The sequence below is a fragment of the Neoarius graeffei genome, chromosome 1, assembly GCF_027579695.1.
Source record: "Neoarius graeffei isolate fNeoGra1 chromosome 1, fNeoGra1.pri, whole genome shotgun sequence".
NCBI classification, from domain to species: Eukaryota; Metazoa; Chordata; class Actinopteri; order Siluriformes; family Ariidae; genus Neoarius; species Neoarius graeffei.
In genome coordinates this window covers 73788977-73815170 of record NC_083569.1, presented here as the reverse complement: position 1 = coordinate 73815170, position 26194 = coordinate 73788977, and the positions used below count along the sequence as shown (strand labels likewise).

Sequence of the window (26194 nt, the reverse complement as noted above, 5' to 3'; positions counted from 1 at the left end):
TGGAAGTGTATCATAGCACGAACAAAGGAGATTTATGAGGACGTCAGAAAAAGCATTGTTGATGCTTATCAGGCGGGAAAAGGTTAAAAAAAAACATCTCTAAAGAGTTTGGACTCCACCAATCCACAGTCAGACAGATTGTGTACAAATGGAGGAAATTTAAGACCATCGTTACCCTCCCCAGGAGTGGTCGACCAACAAAAATCACTCTAAGAGCAAGGTGTGTAATAGTCAGTGAGGTCACAAAGGACCCCAGGATAACTTCTAAGCAACTGAAGGCCTCTCTCACATTGGCTAATGTTAATTTTCATGAATCCACCATCAGGAGAACATTGAACAACAGTGGTGTTGTTTAACCAAGGAATGGTTAAAGAAGAATAAAGTTAATGTTTTAGAATGGCCAAGTCAAAGTCCTGACCTTAATCCAGTCGAAATGTTGTGGAAGGACCTGAAGCGAGCAGTTCATGTGAGGACACCCACCAACATCCCAGAGTTGAAGCTGTTCTGTACGGAGGAATGGGCTAAAATTCCTCCAAGCCGGTGTGCAGGACTGATCAACATTTACTGGAAACGTTTAGTTGCAGTTATTGTTGCACAAGGGGGTCACACCAGATACTGAAAGCAAAGGTTCACATACTTTTGCCACTCACAGATATGTAATATTGGATCATTTTCCTCAATAAATAAATGACCAAGTATAATATTTTTGTCTCATTTGTTTAACTGGGTTCTCTTTATCTACTTTTAGGACTTGTGTGAAAATCTGATGTTGTTTTAGGTCATATTTATGCAGAAATATAGAAAATTCTAAAGGGTTCACAAACTTTCAAGCACCACTGTGTGTGTGTGTGTGTGTGTGTGTGTGTATAGACACACACACAAAAAATATATATATATATATATATGGGGCAGCATGGTGGTGTACTGGTTAGCACTGTCACCTCACAGCAATAAGGTTCTGGGTTTGAACCTCACGGCCGATGAGGGGCCTTTCTGTGTGGAGTTTGCACGTTCTCCCCGTGTCTGCGTGGGTTTCCTCCGGGTGCTCCGGTTTCCCCCACAGTCTAAAGACATACAGGTTAGGTTAGTAAATATATGTATAAAATATGCACAGCTGTTCAAACATTAAAAAACATAGCATGTCTCTCAGAAGTGGTGATAAAGTGAATTGAGCAGCAGCTGGATTTGGAACTCAGGACCTTTTCCTGTAGCATCTGTATGTTTTTAGGTTTAGGATGATCAAGCCAAGCAGTCCAGACTGTGTGTGCTCCCTAACGGCAGAGTGAGGGAGTGTATGAGTTAGGCACATTAGACCCGTGCATGTTAGCCAGCTCCTCATACTACAGGAATGTATATGAATGCAAAACATGCTCGCACTGTTTCACCTCTGTGCATTTGACTTGGTAAAATCTGATGCCTAGGGATAGTGTGTGTAATAGAGGAGGTGAGTGAGGCATGTGTGAGCCTGTTTGTATCAGCTAAGCATCTGTTTTTACCTGACTGACGCTGCTGAATAATTTTGCCTGTTTGTGTGTGTGTGTGCAAGCAAACAGTCTGTTATTTGTCTGGTGTGTGTGTGTGTGTGTGTAGACGGGGTGTTTTTTCTGGTTAGTGATTGGTGTGTGGAGCAGTATATGGAGACTCCGTTTGAGATGTATGAGTTAGAGGGGTACTGGTTGCCTTTTTTGTTGTGGACTGCTGTCTGCTTTTGGTCCCACAACAAGCTAGTGTTTATGTGGTCAGTAAAATGTGAGTTATTGTGTTTTGGAAAAGAGAGTAGGCACTGAGCCACACCCTGACAAATGACTGAAAGATGCTAAGCACCCATTTACATCCAGTTTACACACGGGCAATATAAACCTTTTGTTAACATGTTATCTTTTGCATGTGTGTATGTGTACGTGTGTGGGTGTAAGTCTACAAGAATGTGATCTTTATAAACCAATCCTGGCCAACCTGACCTTTTGCATAAGACGTGGCAAAGGTTCACATGCTCAAAACACAACCACAGTCTCACCCACCTTACACACACTGGCTTTCTCCCATCCCACACACACTCCACAATCAGGGTCACAGACACTGTGCACCTAATGGACAGACAGATGTGGGCTGATAAACGGTTGTCAGACTGATATTTGTTTAGTAGAAAAGTTCAAAACACACAGCAACACTTCCCACTGCACCAGTAATCTAATTTCACTAGTTACCAGATTATTCAAGTGCTCATATAAACAGCATGCAGAATAGTAAATTGGATTAAAGCTGCTTAATCAGAACTCTCATAAAAACAAGCTTTTTTTAATTTTTAATTGAGTTATTCCGCACGAGCATACAGTTCACACTTTTTAAATGCATCTACACGTATGCATACATAACCAGATAGAAAAACTACTCCATCTTGGAAGCAAAACAGAGACAGCTCGAAGGACAGTGTGCGCAATATGCAACCATAAACATTCTCAAATAAATATTTACCAGTAAGGGCTTTAGGAAGCTAGCCAATAACTTCAAATCAATGCTTCCACCCATGAAAACATGATGGTTTAAAGTGCATATGATGCGTATTCAGTAAATGAAGCCAGAAGACAGTTGGATTTGTTCAAATTTAGTGCTTACAAGTTACATGACTAAAAAGCAGCAATGCCACCAAATCCCTACTGGAATATGTGAATAAACGACAATCATAAATAAAAACTAATATCTGAATTTGATTACTGACACTATGTTTTCATTCCATTATCAGATTAAGTCCATGTTCATGTGTAAAGAATTTTTGCAGTGTGTGTGTGTGTTGGAATGTGTATGTTTCCGATGTCTCTGCTGTGTCTGTACAGAGGTGAAATCCGTGAACTGTTGTCTCAACAAGAAGAGCTCTTCTGAGTCACTCAATTACTTATCACTTAAAAAGACAAAATACCACATTTTTTTCATACCACTCACCCAGAGTTTATAGAGAGTGTGTGTGTGTGTGTCTCATCATTGAGACATGATATTGAGTGTGAGCTGTATTATGACACTGTTTACATGATAAAACACCATGATTAGGTAAGTAAGATGATATTCTAGCATATCATTAGGGACGAGAATATAACAGTGTTGGTCATCTGGTTTAACACCGACCGCTCATTTGGAGTTTTTAAGGCTAGCCGTCTGACCTGCACATCGCCATGGGTTCAGTATGAGCCACGCTGCCAGGCTATGCTTAGGGATTTTTCATGAGCACTTCTAATTTTGTCTGAGGTTTACAGACTTGTTTAATCAGTGTTGTCCAATAGTCTGGGAACGCCGGTTTGTGTAAGGTAAGGTCAGCTAAGGAGAGTGTGTGTGTGTGTGTGTTGGGCTGCAAAAGGGCTTGGTCAGATGTACAAGAGGTGAGTAGGATTTTGATATAATAACCTTGTTTACTCAGTGAGAAACAGTAGTGTGTGTGAATGTAGGTCGGTGTTTTTCTCACTCCACTTTCATCTTTTTAACTGTGAATTGATAAACTATCAGAATATCTACAGTGGCATTATGCTGTATTTGCTTAAAGTGCAATCAGTGAAATATGTTGATTGATGGACTTTAAGTGCCTGATGTGTTGATCTAGTAGGATGCAGTTAATAAGTGAATGTGGGTTTTGAGTGGTAATTGTGTATGTACAGTAGCACGGTGGTGTAAGTGGTTAGCACGGTCGCCTCACAGCAAGAAGGTTTTGGGTTCGAACCCAGCGGCCGGCGGGGGCCTTTCTGTGTGGAGTTTGCATGTTCTCCCCGTGTCTGTGTGGGTTTCCTCCGGGTGCTCCGGTTTCCCCCACAGTTCAAAGACATGCGGTTAGGTTAACATGGGGCGGCCTTGGGCTGAGGTGCCCTTGAGCGAGGCACCTAACTTCCAACTGCTCCCTGGGCGCTGTTAGCATAGCTGCCCACTGCTCTGGGTATGCGTGTGTGCTCATTGCTCACATGTGTGCATGTGTGTGTTCACTGATGGGTTAAATGCAGAGCGGAAATTTCACAAGTGTGTGATGAATAAAGTTGTGCTTTCTTTCTTTCTTAGATCAGGAGGTCTCGGACTTGTCATGGAGTAGAATGATTTGTTCTTATGATCACTAAGTCAAAGTCCCTCCCGTGCCAGAACCTAGGCTTGCCAGACACTGACTACGTTTACATGCACGTCCAAATCGAGCTGCTGTCGGTAATCGAGCAAAGGGTCCCAGCAGGGGTGCCAGAGAAATCCAATCCTACATGCACAAGTGAAATCGGGCTATTGTGCAAGGTGCATTGTGCACCCGAGCCACACGTGGCGCTACACGCCCCATCGTGTTGGTACACTTCCGGTTGTCGTCATGAAGAAGAGCTATAGTGTTGCCAGATACTGCTGACGTTTTCCAGCCCAAAACATTTTCAAATCCGCTAAAATGCACTTAAAACCCCCAATCTGGCAACACTAGCAGTTCCGTGTTCAAGCTGTTAGGCTTGCTGTAACAGACTATGGCTACAAACTGTCCGGCGCAGACCACTGTTTTGTAAGACAACTTATTTTTCACAATAATATTTTTCTAAAGTCCATTTTTTGCTTACAAAAAAATATATATTTTTTTGCTTACAATTTAACTTATGTCTTAATAAACACAAAGTTCAATTGTTTTGTTTTTATTGACATTCTTCAGATGTTGGACATTATATATATACACACACACACACACACACAAATACAACGACTTGTTTATGTACACAATTCACAGCTATGCAACAGCTGTACAGATGTATTTGGTGATACAGTAAGTGAGCTAAATTTTAACAGTGCAAACAATGCCACAAAAAGAAAAGATTCATGCCGTTGTCATGCCGACCGAGGCTGTTGTGTTTCCCGCTTGTGGTCTCGTCACTCGTCACTTCCGGAAGTAGCTCGACAACTAGCTCGATAGGGTATACATGCACAAAGTAGCTCGGCAGAAATCGCATAAACTAGGTTGTGTAGCTCGATTCCGAGAAATCAAGTTCGGTTCAATTTCAGCCGAATTAAGGTGTATACATGGCATTTTGAACTTCGATTTCAGTCGAGCAACGGCAGAAATTCGATTCTCTCTATGTGCATGTAAACGTAGTGACTCTCCTGTCCCAGTACTAACCAGGCCCTTAAGGTGCATTGGGCTGCGCCGATCTTGCTCGGGGCCGATCTTCGTTTCTGTAGCCCTCGGCCTCTCGCCTATTACACGGCTCGGGTTACAGTTTGGGGCTAGTCCTATGGTAACCACGAGAGTTGGACTCCCCACTTGCATCTGTATTGCAGCATGCCTTGCCAGACGGCAGTGCCGTTTTTATGATGGTCTTTGGTATGACCTGGCTATGAGTAGAACTCGCGATCTCCCGGTCGAGAGGCAGACACACTAACCACTAGGCCATAACTTATTTAAACCTAAAATTGCTTTTTAGATTCAAGTTCACATTGGTTATCCTTATTTTTAAGTTATCAAGGTTTAGAGTTAATCCGTTTTGTTTTACACAACCAATCAATTCGGTTAATAGCAAAATAATAAACTATTGTGAATATAACCATATTAGCAGTGGATGATCTCCATCAGTGCTGCATTACTGAGGCATCCACCCCCAATATATACACCGATCAGCCATAACCTTATGACCACTAACAGCTGAAATGAATAACATTTTACTGATTATCTCATTACAGTGGCATCTGTCAAGGCGTGGGATCTATTGGGTAGCAAGAGAACAGTCCGTTCTTGAAGTTGATGTGTTGGAAGCAGGAAAAATGGGCAAGTGTAAGGATCTAAGTGACCTTTGACAAGGGCCAAATTGTGATGGCGAGATGACTGGGTCTGAGCATCTCCAAAATGGCACATCTTGTGGGGTGTTCCCGGTATACAGTGGTTAGTACCTACCAAAAGTGGTCCAAAGAAGGACAACCAGTTAAGCAGCAACAGGGTCATGGGTGTCGAAGGCTCATTGAATCCTATAGGGCACGAAGGCTAGCTCATATTCAAGGTCAAGGTTCTTTGTCATTTGCATGTTTCACATGTAAACGAAATTTGTGCCTCAGAGCCAGCAGCATATATAAATAGAAGAATTAAAAGTAAATATAAAAATAGAATAGGAAAAAAAATAGTGCAACAGTGATTAAAAAGTGTTCAGGTGAACAGTAAAAACTTCGATATGTGCAAAAATGCAAAATGAGGGGAGTGGGGGGGGCAGCATCAGAGCTTTGGCTTAGTGTTCATTAGTCTCACAGCTTCTGGGAAGAAGCTGTGCTGGAGCCTTGATGTTTTGGCCCTGATGCTGCAGAGTCTTTCCTGAGGGGAGGAGGTTGAATAGTCTGTGTGCTGGGTGGGTGGAGTCGCCCATGATGCGGGCCGCTCTGCTCCTGCACCTGCTGTTGTAGATGTCTTCTATAGACGGCAGGCTGCAATGGGTGATCATCTGTGCTGTGCTCACCACCCTCTGCAAAGCCTTCCTGTCCACAGCCGAACAGTTTCCATACCAGGAGGTGATGGAGGAGGTCAGTGTGCTCTCCACCACACACCTGTAGAAGGCTCCCAGGATCGCAGGGCTCAGTCCGGCCTGCCTTAGCCTCCTCAAAAAGTAGAGGCGTTGATGGGCCTTCTTGACCACGCTGGCTGTGTTCGTGGTCCACTTCAAGTCACTAGAGATGTAGACCCACAGGTAATTGATACCGTGGACCATCTCTACAGCTTCTCCTCTGATGTAGAGGGGGGAGGGGGCATGGTCACCTCTCCTGAAGTCCACAATCATCTCCTTTCTTTTCCCCACATTGATGCAGAGATTGTTGTCCCTGCAGCAGTCCACCAGGTCCGCCACCTCCTGTCTGTACGCTGACTCGTCGCCGTGGGATATCTGTCCCACCGCTGCCTTGTTGTCCGCGAACTTCACAACACGACTGCCCGGATGTTTAGCGGAGCAGTCATATGTGAGCAGAGTGTAGAGCCGGGGGCTGAGGACGCAACCCTGGGGGGAGCCGGTGTGGAGGATGGTGGTAAAAGAAGAGACGCCGTGGATCCTCACTGTCTGTGGCCTGTGTGTCAGGAAATCCAGTACCCAGTTGCAAAGGGATGGTGGTAATCCAAGCGGCCGCAGTTTGTTGACTAAAGTCTGCGGGTTGATCATGTTGAACGCCAAGCTAAAGTCCAGGAAGAGCAGCCTCACGTAGGTGTCTCTGCTCTCCAGGTGGGTGAGAGCAGAGTGGACGACGGATGAGACGGCGTCCTCTATAGACCTGTTCCTCCTGTACGCGTACTGGTCTGGGTCCACATTTATGTCCACCTTCTCCTTAATGCGGTCCATGACCAGGCATTTGAAGCATTTCATGACTATCGGGGTGAGAGCCACCTGTCAATAGTTGTTCATGCTCCTCACTGCTGCACACTTGGGCATCTGGAAAGATGGAAGATGTCTTCAGACACACTGGCACCACAGTCTGGGAGAGGGAGGTGTTAAAGATGTCTGTCCACACCTCAGTGAGCTCATGTGTGCAGGCCTTCAGGACCCTCCCCAGGATGTTGTCTGGTCCTGCTGCCTTGTGGGGGTTGACACGCTGCAGAGTCCTCCTCACGTCGTCTGCTGACACGCTGAATGATGGTAGCTCACCCTCTGGGATAGTGAGCCTGGTGCGGGTAGGGGGGTCGGCAGGTTCAAAACGGGCATAGAAGGCGTTGAGGGCGTCTGGCAGGGATGGGTCCCAAGGACACTTAGTGTTCTTCCTGTTGTAGCCTGTGATTGCCTTTATGCCCTGCCACATGCCCTGAGGGTCATTGGATGCAAAGTGATCCTGGATTTTGTCAGCATGTGCTCTTTTTTGCCTGTGTCACACCCGCTTGGAAGTCCCTCCTTACCGCTCTCAGTGTCCGTGCATCTCCAGACCTGAAAGCTGTGTCATGTGCTCTCAGGAGACGCTGAACCTCACCATTCGTCCACGGCTTCTGGTTGGGACGTATGGTGATGTTCTTGGTGGTGATGACGCAATGTATTTCTGGATGAAGCTGGAGACGGCCGAGGTGTACTCCTCCAGATCTACACCTTCACCGGTGGTAGCGGCTTCCCTGAAGACCTGCCAGTCCATCCGCTCAAAGCAGTGCTGCAGTGGTGCAGGGACTGCTGTGCTGGGCCACACAGTGATGGTCTTCTATGTTGGCCTGTTGTTTTTCAGCACAGGTTGATGGGCAGGGACCAGCAGGACGGAGATGTGATCAGAGAAGCCCAGGTGGCACGTGCAGCTCCGTCAGCGCCGTGCCGGCGTGTGCGCTCGGAGGAATGTAAACAATCACCAGCAGCACTACCGTAAACTCCTGAGGCAGGTAATGCAGGCAGCACTTTAGCGACACAAACTCCACAGATTCAGAGCAATGCTGGCTTACCAGGATGCAGTTTCTGCACCAGTTCTTGTTGATATAAGCACAGAGCCCTCACCACGGCTTTTCCCTGACAGCTGATCGCGGTTGACGCAGAAGAAAAGTAGTCCGTCCAGGTGGTACATGGAGTCCGGCATGTTGTCATTCAGCCAGGTCTCTGTGAGCAGGAAAGCATAGCAATTCCTCATCTCCTGATGGAAGTTCAGTCTCCGCCTAAACAGGTCCATCTTGTTGTTGTCCAGAGAGCGGCCGTTAGACAGGAACAGAGTTGGAAGAGCGGGTCTGTTGTTAGCCCTTAGCCTAGCTAGCAGGCCGTCTCTCTTCCCCCTCTTCTGCCTCCAGGCGCACCGTTGTCTCCTTGTGCGCTGCTGCTTTGTTTTCCTTCGTCCACTCTCCTTTAGCAGCCCAAAACATCCGAACGCTGCCTTGACGTCTGGTTTCAGTCCCACATTCAGGTTCCCCAGAATAAATAGATCCTGTGCGCTGTATTTCAGCCTCAGTTTGTTGCACGAGCTAATAGAAAAGATAGGAAGGGGTCGTACGCTAACTGGGAGCCGAGAAGCCGCTGCACCACTGCTCACCGCCATCTTACTTTTGTCAATCATGATCACTAACATAACTAACATATTCATATGGTCCAATCCAGCAGAAGAGCTACTGTAACAGACTGCAGGAAAAAAAGTTAATGCTGGCTAAAACAGAAAGGTGTCAGTATTCTTCAGCAGTTTGTGGTACGGTAGCTCTTCTTGTATCCGTTTGTGTGTGTGTTCCATGGACTGTAGGTGTCTGTGAGTGTCAGTGTTCCAAGCTAGCAAGGTGTGTTAAGTAGGTTGGGTGGTGTGTGCGCGCACAAGCATGCCTGTAGGCACTTCTTTGTTCTCAATTAGGGATTTTTCTTTTCTTACACCATATGAAAACTGAAGTCTCAGATTAGCAGAGGACATTCAGAACGTGTGTGTGTGTGTGTACACGTCCCAGCTGGTGAGTTGACAATGAGAGAGAGAGCACTATGTCAGTGGAATGACGGTGATATGCTGGCCTGTCGTGAGAATAAATTCATGCACATACTTGTACTTTCCTAATCTCTGTCTCTAACAGCTCTCTCACTTTTACGGATTCTCTCTCTTCCTCTTTCCTCTTCCTCTTGTAAACTGTAGCTTGTCTTTTTCTCTCATTTTCCCAGCATTTCATTGTCCATAAACCCACAGTGTGATCTTTAGTCATCAGTGCTCATCTTCTGGGAAGAGACCTTAAAGTTCTGTCTTTCCAGTGTTTGGTCTTCCACTTTTTTTTTGACAGTCTGCTGGGATTTTCTGCCTGCTCTAACACACGTTATTACAGCAACCCATGACCTTTTAGAGTCCCTTAAGTTCACCAAGACCTTTCAAAATTGGCTGTTATCAACAAGATTATTACACCTGATACCTTTTCAGATGTGGTTAAAGTCTTGATGCACAGTTAGCACTCTGAGCTGATAAAGGTTGAGTATGAAATTTATCACCAGTGAAATTTGATCTTGGCAGTACTGGCGATTGCATAACCTTTGTCAGTGAATATCAGGTCATGGTTTGGAGCAGGTATAGAAATGTATGGATGAGAATAAAATGTGATTTGGATGATTTGGAGCTCATTTCCTGGATTATGTTCCTGCATTGGTGTAGGCTGTACTTGTGTCCATATGGTGTGTTGGTGTTTGACTCACTCCCTGTAGAGTGTTCAATAAGTAATGTGCTTCCTGTGTGAGGAAGATGTGTTGTTTGGACTGGAACAATATGGTCGCCTTATCCTCTTTGGATGCATCAAAATTGCTCGGGTTTTTTCTCCCCCCATTCCTCTGTCTCTTTGCTTTTTCCATTTTTGGTTAATGGGATGATGCTAAAACTGCTCAGTTTGCTTTCTGTTTTATAGCAGCACTGTACTACCCATGACACTCCAGACGTAGAGCTGAAAAACTCTGCACTGTTTTCTTGTTTACGTGTAGCGTTAATAATTCAGTTGCTGTGAGACCACTGTAAAGTCATATCAGCTGCGGCTCTAGATTTCCTTTGAAGAGCTCAGAGTATGAGTCACCTTTAACTGCTATCAGCTAATTAATAAACCTACAGCTGAAATGGCAGCTTGATAGATATCTAGTAGATGTGGGTGGGTGGGGGGTGTTGGGGACCAAATGTCTCCACAAGGATAAGGATATCTGATAGTTTTGACCTTGTAAGGACATTTGGCTGGACCCCAAGAGGGGAAAACAGGTTTTATTTTAAACACTAAAAGAGCCAAAAAATTCCTTTTGGCTACTAAAGTTAAAGTTGAGTTAGATTTATGTATAACAAAGCAATAATTAACTCATAAATGTAAGGTTGGGCGGCACGGTGGTGTAGTGGTTAGCACTGTCGCCTCACAGCAAGAAGGTCCTGGGTTCGAGCCCCGTGGCCGGCGAGGGCCTTTCTGTGTGGAGTTTGCATGTTCTCCCCGTGTCCGCGTGGGTTTCCTCCGGGTGCTCCGGTTTCCCCCACAGTCCAAAGACATGCAGGTTAGGTTAACTGGTGACTCTAAATTGACCGTAGGTGTGAATGTGAGTGTCCAGGGTATGCCCCGCCTTTCGCCCGTAGTCAGCTGGGATAGGCTCCAGCTTGCCTGCGACCCTGTAGAACAGGATAAAGCGGCTAGAGGAGATGAGATGTAAGGTTTTCCTAAGGATATTGTGTGTGTGCGTGCACGCACGTTTTAATAGACACTGGTGGATATAGCAAATTTAAATTTGATTAGCAGTTGAGTATTTGAATATGAATAAGACTGTAATATTATACAGTACACTACAGTCACTGCATATCAATTGCCTTGCTTTCTTAATCAAATAAAATCACAAGGCGTTATCTTTTTATAAAATTTGCAAAATACTTCCTAAAAAAAAGTGACACTATGATTTTCTCTTTGTAATAGTAAAATGAACTCCCCACGTACAAGGACAATTTATTCACAAGTTACTTCAGTAAGGGTAAGATGGTAAATATAGTGTGTACTCTGGCAACAGACTCTCAGTCCTCAGCTGTGTAGCCTGAAATACTCAGCAAAAAAAAAAAGAGAGAGAGAGAGAGGAAGGAGTAGGCAAAGAAAGAGGAAGAGAGGAGGGAGGGAAGGATAGAGTTCAAAGTCAAGGTCTAGTGTGTGTAAAGCAGCATTATGACGTGTGTAAGACACACACACACACACACACACAGTGGGGTGATTCTGACTGACCTTGAAGGTTCTTTTCTCCACATTTTTTTTTTTGTGTGTGTGTGTGTGTGTGTGTGTGTGTGTGTGTGTGTGTGTGTGTGTGTGTGTGTTGACTAATACTTGTTGGCCTTGTACATTTAAGTCATGACTCAAGCCTTCTAACACTGTTCCTTGCACCTTTGTTGTTCTCACACCACATGGTCAGATCTGATAGACTCACTGCGCGCGTGCCCCAGTGTTGAGTCATGTTATCCCACAAACTGGAGGCTGTGCGTTAAGAGGAGTACTGGCTGTACTAATGACACACCCCACACACACACACACACACACACTGTTCAAAGATGTATCATGCTCTATGCTGAATAAACACTTCTGTGTAACAAACATAAAACACTGGTGTGGATGTGTTGGGTTTGTATCTGTACTCTGCTGTACTCATGGGAATGCTCGTGTGCGTGTATATACAGCAGAAGTTGGAGTGTGTGTGAACAGTCGGAGTTGTTCACTCTCGCTCTGCTCATCAGGATGCTGCTTACAATGGACTGAGAGAGCAGGAATGCTAACGCTGGTGATTAACACACATACATATGCATGTACACACACACGCACAGAAACATTTCCTCCATAGTGATATATTGGTGGGGGGTATCTGTGGTATTCCCCAGTCATCAAAGAACTTCCTCTTTCCTGTTCATTGTACCCCTTGGTGCAACACACACACACACACACACACACACACGAACTGTGTGTGTCACGCTCTCTCTTACACGCACACGCTTTGGCCGTAATGAAAAGGAAAAAGAGGATAAGGCCGAGGTTTTTGGCTAGGCTACGAGGTCAGTGGGATATTACCTCAAGGGGAAGTGGGGGTGAGGTGGGGGGTTGGCTGAGGGGTGGAGTGTTGTTACATCTGCTGTTGTCCATGTTGGGCATCATGCTCAGCTTCACTCACTTCCTGTGTGTTTGTGCGGTTTTCTTCCGTTTCTGTCCAAGAAGCACAGTTCTCGTGACACACTCCTGTGGTTCAGCCGGTCTGTTATGTCTCGTAGCCGCTGATGTAACGGAGCTAAATATAACATTCAGTCCTGTGCAGTGTGGGACACTGCTGAGCTCTCTCTCTCACACACTCATACACCCCAGCGTCTGTTTGTCATTACTGGGCCGCAACTCGGCTCCAAATTCCAGCAAAGCGAAGTCTGTCATGTTTAGCGCACATTCAAAATCATATCAGACTTACTGCTTATTGCAGAGCAACAGTATAAATAATTATTTTACTTACTGTAGCAGTTCAATATTTGTCATGTTCCCACTGACCTTCTAATTGTCTTAATGTGTTCACCTGTTTTCTCATCTGTCCACCTCTCAGAGAGAGAGCGAGCGTACAACGTTCTTAACACCAGGCTATATACTGTAACCAGGGAGAGTGATGGGGCAAACATAACATATCTTTCTGCTTAAAGACTTACACAATACTTTTTACAAAGCAGAATACATATGTAGATTTGCTAAGAAAACGTCAGCAAAACAGTAGTCAAGTTTTAAAATATTTTCAGTTCTATTTTACAGAACATAAACAATTAACAATGAAATTTAACGTTGTGGTAAAGAAATAGATTTTATAATGTCCAGTTGCTACTCAATACTGTAAAAGCTTTGCAGCACTACTGATGATCTTCACAATTTTGTGATGTAATTCATCACACTATTGATATCACACACTGTAAGAAGATGCGACTATTCAGGAACAGTTTTCCCTGAGACAAACGGTGCTCTTAGGGTTATATTCCTCTAATTAAAGGTACATGAGATATAACCCTGATGGTATCACTACAAGACAAGCGTTTGTCCCATAAACTCCACCTTTTTTTTTTTTTCCTGAGAGTGTTTAGTCTGACAGTTCTCAAACTTTTGCAGCCAGAGATCTCTTTAACCCACGTGTTAATTTATTTTATGAACATAATTCTACTATATGTATACTAATGATATAAATCTAAGGCTCGTTATTGCAATTTGTACAATCCATTTGGTGCTATTGGTTAGAGCCATAAAGATTTTTATTTGTGAACCATCTCCTGACAAACGAAATTAGGTCTACAGTGACGTTAATTATAAGTGTACTTGTTTTTGAGTTCTTGCGGTTCACATTAAATCCATTTGTGATTCGTGTGACCAGTTACACTAACTAATAGCCATGAGAACTCCAAACATAACTCCCCGCCATCACAGTTATTTATGATTTCTGCCAAAAAAAAAAATTCAAAGGCCCCTGGCTATATTTTACACACCCCACTTTGAGGCTTACTGATATTTGTATAGCCCAGCCTTAACTATGTCCTAAATTACCTGTGACACATTGACGAGACAATATCTCACAATCGCCTACTGCCTTGTCCTTCATTTCTTTCTCTCAACCATATTACATATATTGCTGTTCCAAGTTGTAAGTACTTGTTTTTTTTTAACGAAAGCGACTCTGTGTGCTGTTCGTAGTGTGCATAGACGATAAGCAGATTGGTTGAGGAGAATCCAGGTCTGCTCACCATGTGGGGAAAAAAAGAAGCCACATACTGTATTATGTCATAATAATGAGAATATATCTCATAATTGAGATACGACATCATGATGACTTATTTCATAATAATTATTTACTATTTTATTATTATTATTATTATTATTATTAATTTATTTTTTTTTGTATTAATAAGCCTTTATTTGTCACATGTACACTTAAGCACAGCGAAATTCCTCTTTTGCATTTAACCCATCTGAAGCAGTGAACACACACATACCCAGAGCAGTGTGCAGCTATGCTACAGGGAGCAGTTGGGGTGCTGTACAGGTGCCTTGCTCAAGGGTACTTCAGGCATGATACAGAGGGAAGGGAAAGGGCTGTTCCTTCACTCAACTCCTCTCACATTTTTACTGCTGGTCCTGGGAATTAAACTGGTGACTCTTTGGGCCAAAGTCTGCTTCTCTAAACTTTAGGCTATAGTTGCCCCCATTCTCCTAATAATAACATTTTCAAAATTATAACCTCATATGGCGGCACGGTGGTGTAGTGGTTAGCACTGTCGCCTCACGGCAAGAAGGTCCTGGGTTCGAGCCCAGCGGCCAGCGAGGGCCTTTGTGTCTGCGTGGGTTTCCTCTGGGTGCGCTGGTTTCCCCCACAGTCCAACGACATGCAGGTTAGGCTAATTGGTGGCTCTAAATTGACCATAGGTGTGAATGTGAGTGTGAATGGTTGTTTGTCTCTGTGTCAGCCCTGCGATCACCTGGTGACTTGTCCAGGGTGTACCCCGCCTTTCGCCCATAGTCAGCTGGGATAGGCTCCAGCTTGCCTGCAACCCTGTAGAACAGGATAAGCGGCTACGGATAATGGATGGATGACCTCATATGGCGGCACAGTGGTGTAGTGGTTAGCACTGTCGCCTCACAGCAATAAGGTTCTGGGTTTGAGCTCAGCAGCTGACGGGAGCCTTTCTATGTGGAATTTGCATGTTCTCTCCATGTCCGCGTGGGTTTTCTCCAGGTGCTCAGTTCAAGGCCATGCGTTTAGGCTAAAGGCCAATTTATGCTGACAACCCAGTTCTCGCAGATAGCATCGCAGACAGTGTCTGCGTAGCCCCCCCACCTTCGCAGACGCTCTGCGCGCACCTCCCAAAAATTATGACCACCGCAGAAGCCTCGCAGACAGCGTCACAGACAAGAGGGCTCTGATTGGTCCACTCTACATCCGCTGTACACGCACTTCCGCTTCCCTACTTTCCCGGTTTGGTTTGTTTTCACGACCGCCATTTTTAAAAACACGAGCAAAGATGGAGCAGCACGAAGAGCGGTTGATCGAGGAAGTGAGGAAGTACGTACATCTATACGACTCCAGTTCTAGTCATTATAAGTAACCGGAGGACAAACACTCCACTAACCACACCCACCAACTACTCCTAGCGATTTCGCGACTTCGCGCCCCCTTGCGTTGTGGCAGTGAATAACATCGCGCACGCCTATTACTCCCCGCTCAACGATAAATTACAACTGTCTGCGAAAAGCTATCTGCGAAAGCCTAGTCGCAAGAGCATGCAGAGGCCTTAATTGGGTACTCTAAATTGTCCATGTGTGTGAATGGTTGAGAGGAGAAAACGTCTATAATAATCCAGTAGAAGGCAACGGTCTTCCTCTGAAGCTGTCAGAGCAGACCTGCCATCAGGCAGAACACTAAAGAGAGAAGACAAGCCCTCATATCTAATTATTATGAGATAGTAAGTCATTACTGAGAGATGATCTTGTTATTACAAGATGTTAAGTCACTATGATGAGAAACTCTCTTATTTCATTATAGCCAGTTGTAATTAAGATACTGAGCCTCACCGCAAGAAGGTTCTGGGTTTGAGCTCAACCTATTATTGAGAATATCTCATAATAAGATCCTAAGTCATTAAATAATATGAGATTCTTTCTCCTCATTATGGTGGGGAGACTGGTTTCCATAGTCCCGTTAGTGGCGCTGAGGAGAGATGATCGAGTCTGGATGCGGAAGTGCAGTCCTGAGAGGGGGACACAGAGAGAGAGAGACAGAGATGGACAGAGAGAGAGAGAGAGAGATACAGACACAGAGAGAGAGAAAGAGAGACACAGAGAGAGAGAGATGGACAGCGAGAGAGACAGACAGAGACACAGAGAGAGAAACACACACAGACACAGAGAGAGAAACAGACACAGAGAGAGAGAGACAGACAGACACAGTGAGCGAGAGAGACACAGAGTGTGAGGGACACAGAGAGAGGCAGACCGAGTGAGAGAGAGAGAGAGAAACACACACAGAGAGCGAGAGAGACGGACAGGGAGACAGTGAGAGAGAGATTGTGTATATGAGACAGTGAGAGAGAGATTGTGTATATGAGAGAGAGAGAGACCGAGAGTGAGAGAGACACACAGAGAGAGAGAGACAGAGAGATTGTGTATATGAGAGAGAGAGGCACAGAGATTGTGTATATAAGAGAGAGAGGGAGACAGAGATTGTGTATATGAGAGAGAGAGAGAGACAGAGAGAGATTGTGTGTGAGAGAGAGACCGACAGTGAGGGAGAGAGATTGTGTATGTGAGCGAGACACAGTGAGAGAGAGAGAGAGAGACCAACAGTAAGAGAGATTGTGTATGTGAGAGAGAGAGACCAACAGTGAGAGAGAGAGAGAGAGAGACAGACAGTGAGAGAGACCGTGTGTGAGAGAGAGAGAGAGAGAGAGAGAGATTGTGTATGAGAGACCGACAGTGAGAGAGACAGAGAGAGATTGTGTTTGAGAGAGACCAACAGTGAGAGAGAGAGATGGACAGAGAGAGAGAGACAGACAGACACAGTGAGTGAGAGAGAGACAGAGTCTGAGGGACACAGAGAGAGGCAGACTGAGTGAGAGAGAAAGAGAGAGAGAAACACACACAGAGAGCGAGAGAGACGGACAGGGAGAGAGTGAGAGAGATTGTGTATATGAGATAGTGAGAGAGACACAGAGAGAGAGACAGAGATTGTGTATATGAGAGAGAGAGAGGTTGTGTATATGAGAGAGAGATAGGGAGACAGAGAGTATGTATATGAGAGAGAGACACAGAGATTGTGTATGTGAGAGAGACACAGTGAGAGAGAGAGAGACCGACAGTGAGAGAGAGATTGTGTATGTGAGTGAGAGAGAGACACAGTGAGAGAGAGACCGACAGTGAGAGAGAGAGAGAGAGAGAGAGACAGAGAGAGACAGAGAGAGATTGTGTTTGAGAGAGACCGACAGTGAGTGAGTGAGTGAGTGAGTGAGTGAGTGAGTGAGAGAGCACGACAGTGAGAGAGAGGGAGAGAATTTGTATACGAGAGAGAGACCGACAGTGAGAGAGAGGGAGAGATTGTGTATATGAGAGAGAGACCGACAGTGAGAGAGAGAGATTATGTATATGAGAGAGACCGACAGAGAGAGAGGGAGAGATTGTGTATATGAGAGACACTGACAGTGAGGGAGAGACCGACAGTGAGAGAGAGAGATTGTGTATGTGAGAGAGAGAGAGATTGTGTATGAGAGAGAGACCGACAGTGAGAAAGAGAGCGAGAGAGACAGACAGTGAGAGAGAGTGAGAGAGATTGTGATTGTGAGAGAGACAGAGAGATTGTGTTTGAGAGAGACCGACAGTGAGAGAGAGAGAGACCGACAGTGAGAGAGAGAGACAGACAGTGAGACAGAGACAGTGTGAGAGAGAGAGATTGTGTATATGAGAGAGAGACCGACAGAGAGAGAGAGAGAGGGGGAGAGAGAGAGAGATTGTGTATATGAGAGAGAGAGACTGACAGTGAGAGAGGGAGATTGTGTATGAGAGAGAGAGATTGTTTGAGAGACAGACAGTGAGACAGACAGTGTGAGCGAGAGAGAGAGAGACCGACAGTGAGGGAGACAGAGAGAGAGATTGTGTTTGAGAGAGACCGACAGTGAGAGAGATTGTGTATATGAGACCGACAGTGAGAGAGAGAGATTGTGTATATGAGAGAGAGAGAGACCGACAATGAGAGAGAGAGATTGTGTATATGAGAGAACGACAGTGAGCGAGAGAGATTGTGTATATGAGAGAGAGACCGACAGTGAGAGAGAGACCGACAGTGAGAGAGAGAGAGATTATGTATGAGAGAGACCGACAGTGAGAGAGAGAGATTGTGTATGTGAGAGAGAGAAACCGACAGTGAGAGAGACAGACAGACAGTGAGACAGAGACAGTGTGAGAGAGAGAGATTGTGTATGAGAGAGAGACCGACAGTGAGAGAGAGATTGTGTATATGAGAGAGACCGACAGTGAGAGAGAGAGAGAGAGAGAGAGATTTTGTATATGAGAGAGAGACCGACAGTGAGAGAGAGGGAGTGTGTTTGAGAGAGAGACTGACAGTGAGAGAGAAAGATCAACATTGAGAGAGGGAGATTGTGTATGTGAGAGAGAGAGAGAGAGAGAGAGAGAGAGAGAGATTGTTTGAGAGAGAGACAGACTGTGAGACAGAGTGTGAGCGAGAGAGAGACCGACCGACAGTGAGAGAGAGAGACACAGACAGACAGTGAGACAGAGACAGTGTGAGAGAGAGAGAGAGAGAGAGAGAGAGATCGAGATCGTGTATGAGAGAGACTGACAGTGAGAGAGAGAGATTGTGTTTGAGAGAGAGAGACCGACAGTGAGAGTGAGTGTGTTTGAGAGACTGACAGTGAGAGAGATTGAGTATGTGAGAGAGAGTGAGAGATTGTTTGAGAGAGAGAGACAGTGAGACAGAGACAGTGTGAGCGAGAGAGAGACCGACAGTGAGATAGACAGAGAGAGATTGTGTTTGAGAGAGACCGACAGTGAGAGAGAGAGAGACACAGACAGACAGTGAGACAGAGACAGTGTGAGAGAAAGAGATTGTGTATATGAGAGAGACCGACAGTGAGAGATTGTGTATATGAGAGAGAGACCGACAGTGAGAGAGACAGAGAGAGAGATTGTTTGAGAGAGACCGACAGTGAGAGAGGGAGAGATTGTGTATATGAAAGAGACCGACAGTGAGAGAGATTGTGTATATGAGTGAGAGAGACCGACAGTGAGAGAGAGGGAGTGTGTATATGAGAGAGAGAGACTGACAGTGAGATTGTGTATGAGAGAGAGAGAGAGAGAGAGAGAGATTGTTTGAGAGAGAGACAGACAGTGAGACAGAGACCGTGTGAGCGAGAGAGAGAGAGAGAGACCGACAGTGAGAGAGAGACACAGACAGACAGTGAGACAGGGACAGTGTGAGAGAGAGAGAGAGAGATTGTGTATATGAGAGAGACTGACGGTGAGAGAGAGAGATTGTGTATGAGAGAGAGACTGACAGTGAGAGAGTGTGTTTGAGAGAGAGACTGACAGTGAGCGAGAGAGATTGTGTATATGAGAGAGAGAGACTGACAGTGAGAGAGGGAGATTGAGTATGTGAGAGAGAGAGATTGTTTGAGAGAGAGACAGTGAGACAGACAGTGTGAGCGAGAGAGAGACCGACAGTGAGAGAGAGAGAGAGACACAGACAGACAGTGAGACAGAGACAGTGTGAGAGAAAGAGATTGTGTATATGAGAGAGACCGACAGTGAGAGAGATTGAGTATGTGAGAGAGAGTGAGAGATTGTTTGAGAGAGAGAGACAGTGAGACAGAGACAGTGTGAGCGAGAGAGAGACCGACAGTGAGATAGACAGAGAGAGATTGTGTTTGAGAGAGACCGACAGTGAGAGAGAGAGAGACACAGACAGACAGTGAGACAGAGACAGTGTGAGAGAAAGAGATTGTGTATATGAGAGAGACCGACAGTGAGAGATTGTGTATATGAGAGAGAGACCGACAGTGAGAGAGACAGAGAGAGAGATTGTGTTTGAGAGAGACCGACAGTGAGAGAGGGAGAGATTGTGTATATGAAAGAGACCGACAGTGAGAGAGATTGTGTATATGAGTGAGAGAGACCGACAGTGAGAGAGAGGGAGTGTGTATATGAGAGAGAGAGACTGACAGTGAGATTGTGTATGAGAGAGAGAGAGAGAGAGAGATTGTTTGAGAGAGAGACAGACAGTGAGACAGAGACCGTGTGAGCGAGAGAGAGAGAGAGAGACCGACAGTGAGAGAGAGACACAGACAGACAGTGAGACAGGGACAGTGTGAGAGAGAGAGAGAGAGAGATTGTGTATATGAGAGAGACTGACGGTGAGAGAGAGAGATTGTGTATGAGAGAGAGACTGACAGTGAGAGAGTGTGTTTGAGAGAGAGACTGACAGTGAGCGAGAGAGATTGTGTATATGAGAGAGAGAGACTGACAGTGAGAGAGGGAGATTGAGTATGTGAGAGAGAGAGATTGTTTGAGAGAGAGACAGTGAGACAGACAGTGTGAGCGAGAGAGAGACCGACAGTGAGAGAGAGAGAGAGAGACACAGACAGACAGTGAGACAGAGACAGTGTGAGAGAAAGAGATTGTGTATATGAGAGAGACCGACAGTGAGAGAGATTGAGTATGTGAGAGAGAGTGAGAGATTGTTTGAGAGAGAGAGACAGTGAGACAGAGACAGTGTGAGCGAGAGAGAGACCGACAGTGAGATAGACAGAGAGAGATTGTGTTTGAGAGAGACCGACAGTGAGAGAGAGAGAGACACAGACAGACAGTGAGACAGAGACAGTGTGAGAGAAAGAGATTGTGTATATGAGAGAGACCGACAGTGAGAGATTGTGTATATGAGAGAGAGACCGACAGTGAGAGAGACAGAGAGAGAGATTGTGTTTGAGAGAGACCGACAGTGAGAGAGGGAGAGATTGTGTATATGAAAGAGACCGACAGTGAGAGAGATTGTGTATATGAGTGAGAGAGACCGACAGTGAGAGAGAGGGAGTGTGTATATGAGAGAGAGAGACTGACAGTGAGATTGTGTATGAGAGAGAGAGAGAGAGAGAGAGAGATTGTTTGAGAGAGAGACAGACAGTGAGACAGAGACCGTGTGAGCGAGAGAGAGAGAGAGAGACCGACAGTGAGAGAGAGACACAGACAGACAGTGAGACAGGGACAGTGTGAGAGAGAGAGAGAGAGATTGTGTATATGAGAGAGACTGACGGTGAGAGAGAGAGATTGTGTATGAGAGAGAGACTGACAGTGAGAGAGTGTGTTTGAGAGAGAGACTGACAGTGAGCAAGAGAGATTGTGTATATGAGAGAGAGAGACTGACAGTGAGAGAGGGAGATTGAGTATGTGAGAGAGAGAGATTGTTTGAGAGAGAGACAGTGAGACAGACAGTGTGAGCGAGAGAGAGACCGACAGTGAGAGAGAGAGAGAGACACAGACAGACAGTGAGACAGAGACAGTGTGAGAGAAAGAGATTGTGTATATGAGAGAGACCGACAGTGAGAGAGAGATTGTGTATGAGAGAGACCGACAGTGAGAGAGAGACAGACAGACAGTGAGACAGTGTATATGAGAGAGAGATTGTCTATGAGAGAGAGACCGACAGTGTGTGAGAGAGACAGACAGTGTGTGAGAGAGACAGACAGACAGACAGTGAGACAGAGACAGTGTGAGAGAGAGAGATTGTGTATATGAGAGAGACCGACAGTGAGAGAGAGATTGTGTATGAGAGAGACCGACAGTGAGAGAGAGACAGACAGACAGTGTGAGAGAGAGAGAGATTGTCTGAGAGAGAGACCGACAGTGAGAGAGACAGAGAGATTGTGTTTGAGAGAGACCGACAGTGTGAGAGAGAGAGACAGACAGACAGTGAGACAGAGACAGTGTGAGAAAGACAGACAGAGAGAGAGAGAGAGAGAGAGAGATTGTGTATATGAGAGAGACGGACAGTGAGACAGAGAGAGAGATTGTGTTTGAGAGAGACCGACAGTGAGAGAGGGAGATTGTGTATGTGAGAGAGAGAGATTGTTTGAGAGACAGAGACAGTGTGAGAGAGAGAGAGAGAGACCGACAGTGAGAGAGACAGAGAGAGAGATTGTGTTTGAGAGAGACCGACAGTGAGTGAGAGAGACAGACACAGTGTGAGAGAGAGAGATTGTGTATATGAGAGAGACCGACAGTGAGAGAGAGAGAGAGAGAGAGATTGTGTATATGAGAGAGACCGACAGTGAGAGAGACCGACAGTGAGAGAGAGAGAGATTGTGTATATGAGAGAGAGAGACTGACAGTGAGAGAGAGAGAGAGAGAGACAGAGACAGAGAGATTGTGTTTGAGAGAGACCGACAGTGAGAGAGAGAGATTGTGTATATGAGAGAGACTGACAGTGAGAGAGAGAGAGGGAGATTGTGTATGTGAGAGAGAGACTGACAGTGAGAGAGAGACAGACAGTGAGAGAGACAGAGAGATTGTGTTTGAAAGAGACCGACAGTGAGATTGTGTATGAGAGAGAGAGACACAGAGAGATTGTGTATGAGAGAGACAGAGGTTGTGTATGAGAGAGAGACAGAGGTTGTGTATATGAGAGAGAGAGAGAGAGAGAGAAAGAAACAGACGGACAGAGAGACAGTGAGGGAGAGAGATGGACAGAGTGAGCGAGACAGAGAGAGAGACACAGAGAGAGAGAGATTGTGTATATGAGAGAGAGAGACACCGAGAGAGATTGTGTTTGAGAGAGAGACCGACAGTGAGAGAGATTGTGTATGTGAGAGAGACAGAGATTGTGTATATGAGAGAGAGATTGTGTATATGAGAGAGAGAGAGACCGACAGTGAGAGACAGAGACCGACAGTGAGAGAGAGACAGAGAGAGAGACCCCGACAGTGAGAGACAGAGAGACCGACAGTGAGACAGACAGAGAGACAGACAGTGAGAGAGACAGACAGAGACCAACAATGAGAGAGATTGTGTATATGAGAGAGACCGACAGTGAGAGAGAGAGAGAGAGAGAGACAGAGACTGACAGTGATAGAGAGATTGTTTGAGAGAGAGACAAAATGTTCTATATCTCACACTACCGCACTAAAGCGTGCCAAAGTACGCAGCGCGTGTTGTGTGTGTGTGTGTGTGTTGTGTCGGTGTGTGTATTGTCGCTGTGTGTGTGTATCGTGTCGCTGTGTGTGTGTATTGTCAGTGTGTGTGTTGTCGGTGTGTGTGTTGTTGTGTGTGGTGTCAGTGTGTGTGTTGGTGTCCGTGTGTGTATTGTCGGTGTGTGTTGTGTGTGTGTGTGGTGTCGGTGTGTGTATTGTGTCGATGTGTGTGTTGTGTTGTTGTGTGTGTGTGTGTTGTGTCGGTGAGTGTTGTGTTGTTGGGTGTGTTGTGTGTGTGTGTGTGTGTGTTGTCAGTGTGTTGTGTCGGTGTGTTGTGTGTGTGTGTGTGTGTGTGTGTGTTGTCAGTGTGTGTTGGGTGTGTTGTGTCAGTGTGTTATGTCGGTGTGTTGTGTGTGTGTGTGTTGTGTCGGTGTGTGTTGTGTTGTGTTGTTGGGTGTGTTGTCGGTGTGTGTGTGTTGTGTCAGTGTGTGTATTGTGTCGGTGTGTGTTGTGTCGGTGTGTTGTGTGTGTGTGTGTTGTGTCGGTGTGTGTTGTCGGTGTGTTGTGTTGTGTTGTTGGGTGTGTTGTCGGTGTGTGTGTGTGTGTGTGTGTTGTGTCAGTGTGTGTATTGTGTCGGTGTGTGTTGTGTTGTTGGGTGTGTTGTGTCGGTGTGTTGTGTGTGTTGTGTCGGTGTGTGTTGTCGGTGTGTTGTGTTGTGTTGTTGGGTGTGTTGTCGGTGTGTGTGTGTGTGTGTTGTGTCAGTGTGTGTATTGTGTTGTTGTGTGTGTTGTGTTGTTGGGTGTGTTGTGTCGGTGTGTTGTGTGTGTTGTGTCAGTGTGTGTTGGGTGTGTTGTGTGTGTATTGTGTCGATGTGTGTGTTGTGTTGTTGTGTGTGTGTGTTGTGTCGGTGTGTGTGTATTGTGGTGTCAGTGTGTGTGTATTGTGGTGTCGGTGTGTGTGTGTGTTGTGTCGGTGTGTGTGTGTGTTGTGTCGGTGTGTGTGTGTGTTGTGTCGGTGTGTGTGTGTGTTGTGTCGGTGTGTGTGTTGTGTCGGTGTGTGTGTATTGTGGTGTCGGTGTGTGTGTATTGTGGTGTCGGTGTGTGTGTATTGTGGTGTCGGTGTGTGTGTATTGTGGTGTCGGTGTGTGTGTGTGTTGTGTCGGTGTGTGTGTGTGTTGTGTCGGTGTGTGTTGTGTTGGTGTGTGTGTATTGTGTCGGGGTGTGTGTGTGTGTGTGTGTTGTGTCGGTGTGTGTGTTGTGTCGGGGTGTGTGTGTGTGTTGTGTCGGTGTGTGTGTTGTGTCGGGGTGTGTGTGTGTGTTGTGTCGGTGTGTGTTGTGTCGGTGTGTGTGTATTGTGTCGGGGTGTGTGTGTGTGTGTTGTGTCGGTGTGTGTGTATTGTGTCGGGGTGTGTGTGTGTGTGTGTGTTGTGTCGGTGTGTGTGTATTGTGTCGGGGTGTGTGTGTTGTGTCGGTGTGTGTGTTGTGTCGGGGTGTGTGTGTGTGTTGTGTCGGTGTGTGTGTTGTGTCGGGGTGTGTGTGTGTGTTGTGTCGGTGTGTGTGTTGTGTCGGTGTGTGTGTTGTGTCGGTGTGTGTATTGTGTCGGTGTGTGTGTGTTGTGTTGTTGTGTGTGTTGTGTTGTTGGGTGTGTTGTGTCGGTGTGTTGTGTGTGTTGTGTCAGTGTGTGTTGGGTGTGTTGTGTGTGTATTGTGTCGATGTGTGTGTTGTGTTGTGTGTGTGTGTTGTGTCGGTGTGTGTGTATTGTGGTGTCAGTGTGTGTGTATTGTGGTGTCGGTGTGTGTGTGTGTTGTGTCGGTGTGTGTGTGTGTTGTGTCGGTGTGTGTGTGTGTTGTGTCGGTGTGTGTGTATTGTGGTGTCGGTGTGTGTGTATTGTGGTGTCGGTGTGTGTGTGTGTTGTGTCGGTGTGTGTTGTGTCGGTGTGTGTGTATTGTGTCGGGGTGTGTGTGTGTGTGTGTGTTGTGTCGGTGTGTGTGTTGTGTCGGGGTGTGTGTTGTGTCGGGGTGTGTGTTGTGTCGGTGTGTGTTGTGTCGGTGTGTATTGTGTCGGGGTGTGTGTGTTGTGTCGGTGTGTGTGTATTGTGTCGGGGTGTGTGTGTGTGTGTGTTGTGTCGGTGTGTGTGTGTTGTGTCGGGGTGTGTGTGTTGTGTCGGTGTGTGTGTTGTGTCGGGGTGTGTGTGTGTGTTGTGTCGGTGTGTGTGTTGTGTCGGGGTGTGTGTGTGTGTTGTGTCGGTGTGTGTGTTGTGTCGGGGTGTGTGTGTGTGTTGTGTCGGTGTGTGTGTTGTGTCGGTGTGTGTGTTGTGTCGGTGTGTGTGTGCGCTGTGTCGGTGTGCCGCAGCCCTGGAGTTTGCGCTGTCAGGGAATTCCGGGGTCGTGCAGGGACGTCACGCAGCGGGGCGGTGCGGCGCGTGTGTGTGTCGGGGGCGGTTGTATCATCAGCGCTGAGAGCAGCGTGTCCCTTTAAAACCTCGCGTCACTCACAGCAACCCGATCCCCGCATAGCACAGACCGGCCGGAGCGGCAGCACTAAGGAACCGCGCTCTCTCTCATATATATACCCAATCTCTCTCTCTCTCTCACACCTGAGCTCCCAGAGTGAGCGCGCGCGCGCTGTAGGATGAGTTAAAGCCGTGTCCCGGAGCCGCTGCTGTTGTTCTGCACTGCGGGGCTGACGATCGCCGGGAAGCGGTGTGTGTGTGTGTGTGTGTTGCGAGGCGGAGTTTGAGTCCGCGGCCCTTCATTCCGGGAGACTCGGGGTTGGAGCTGGGAGTCCGGGAGCGGGTTCGGTTCGGTTCGGTTCCGGGAGAAGCTCCGCTCTCCCTCTCTCTCTCTCTCCCCCCGGATTGGACCCTGAGTTACTCCAGCGCGGGTCGCGATGGGTTTTATTTGATCATTCATAATTCAATAATTTCCCAGCCGGCGCCTCCGGGTGAGTCACTCGGCACCAAGTCGAGAAAAGGAAAGAAAGTGTCTACCGGAACTTTATAAACTCGTGGAGAGTAAGAAAGAAAAAAGCTCTTCGTTATTCAACAGATCGAGTCACGAGCTGCGACTTGGTACAAGGTTTACAGCAAAAGGTAAGTCATTTCATCTCTCTGTCTGTCTCTCTCTCTCTGTCTGTCTCTC

The 26194-nt window shown here is 46.3% G+C and overlaps 1 protein-coding gene across 8 annotated transcripts in view; it reads left to right on the top strand.

Moving 5' to 3' along the window:
* The window catches only part of kdm6ba (lysine (K)-specific demethylase 6B, a), a 166259-nt gene that overhangs the window by 116373 nt on the left and 23692 nt on the right, over positions 1-26194 (top strand). Inside the window, exon 1 of one of the 8 annotated variants that reach the window (XM_060924751.1) lies at positions 25478-26145. The exons of the other annotated variants lie outside the window; for them this stretch is intronic. The gene's annotated coding sequence lies outside the window, so the exon portion shown is untranslated. Of the gene's footprint in view, positions 1-25477; positions 26146-26194 lie in introns of those variants that run through there. 8 annotated transcript variants of the gene reach the window in all.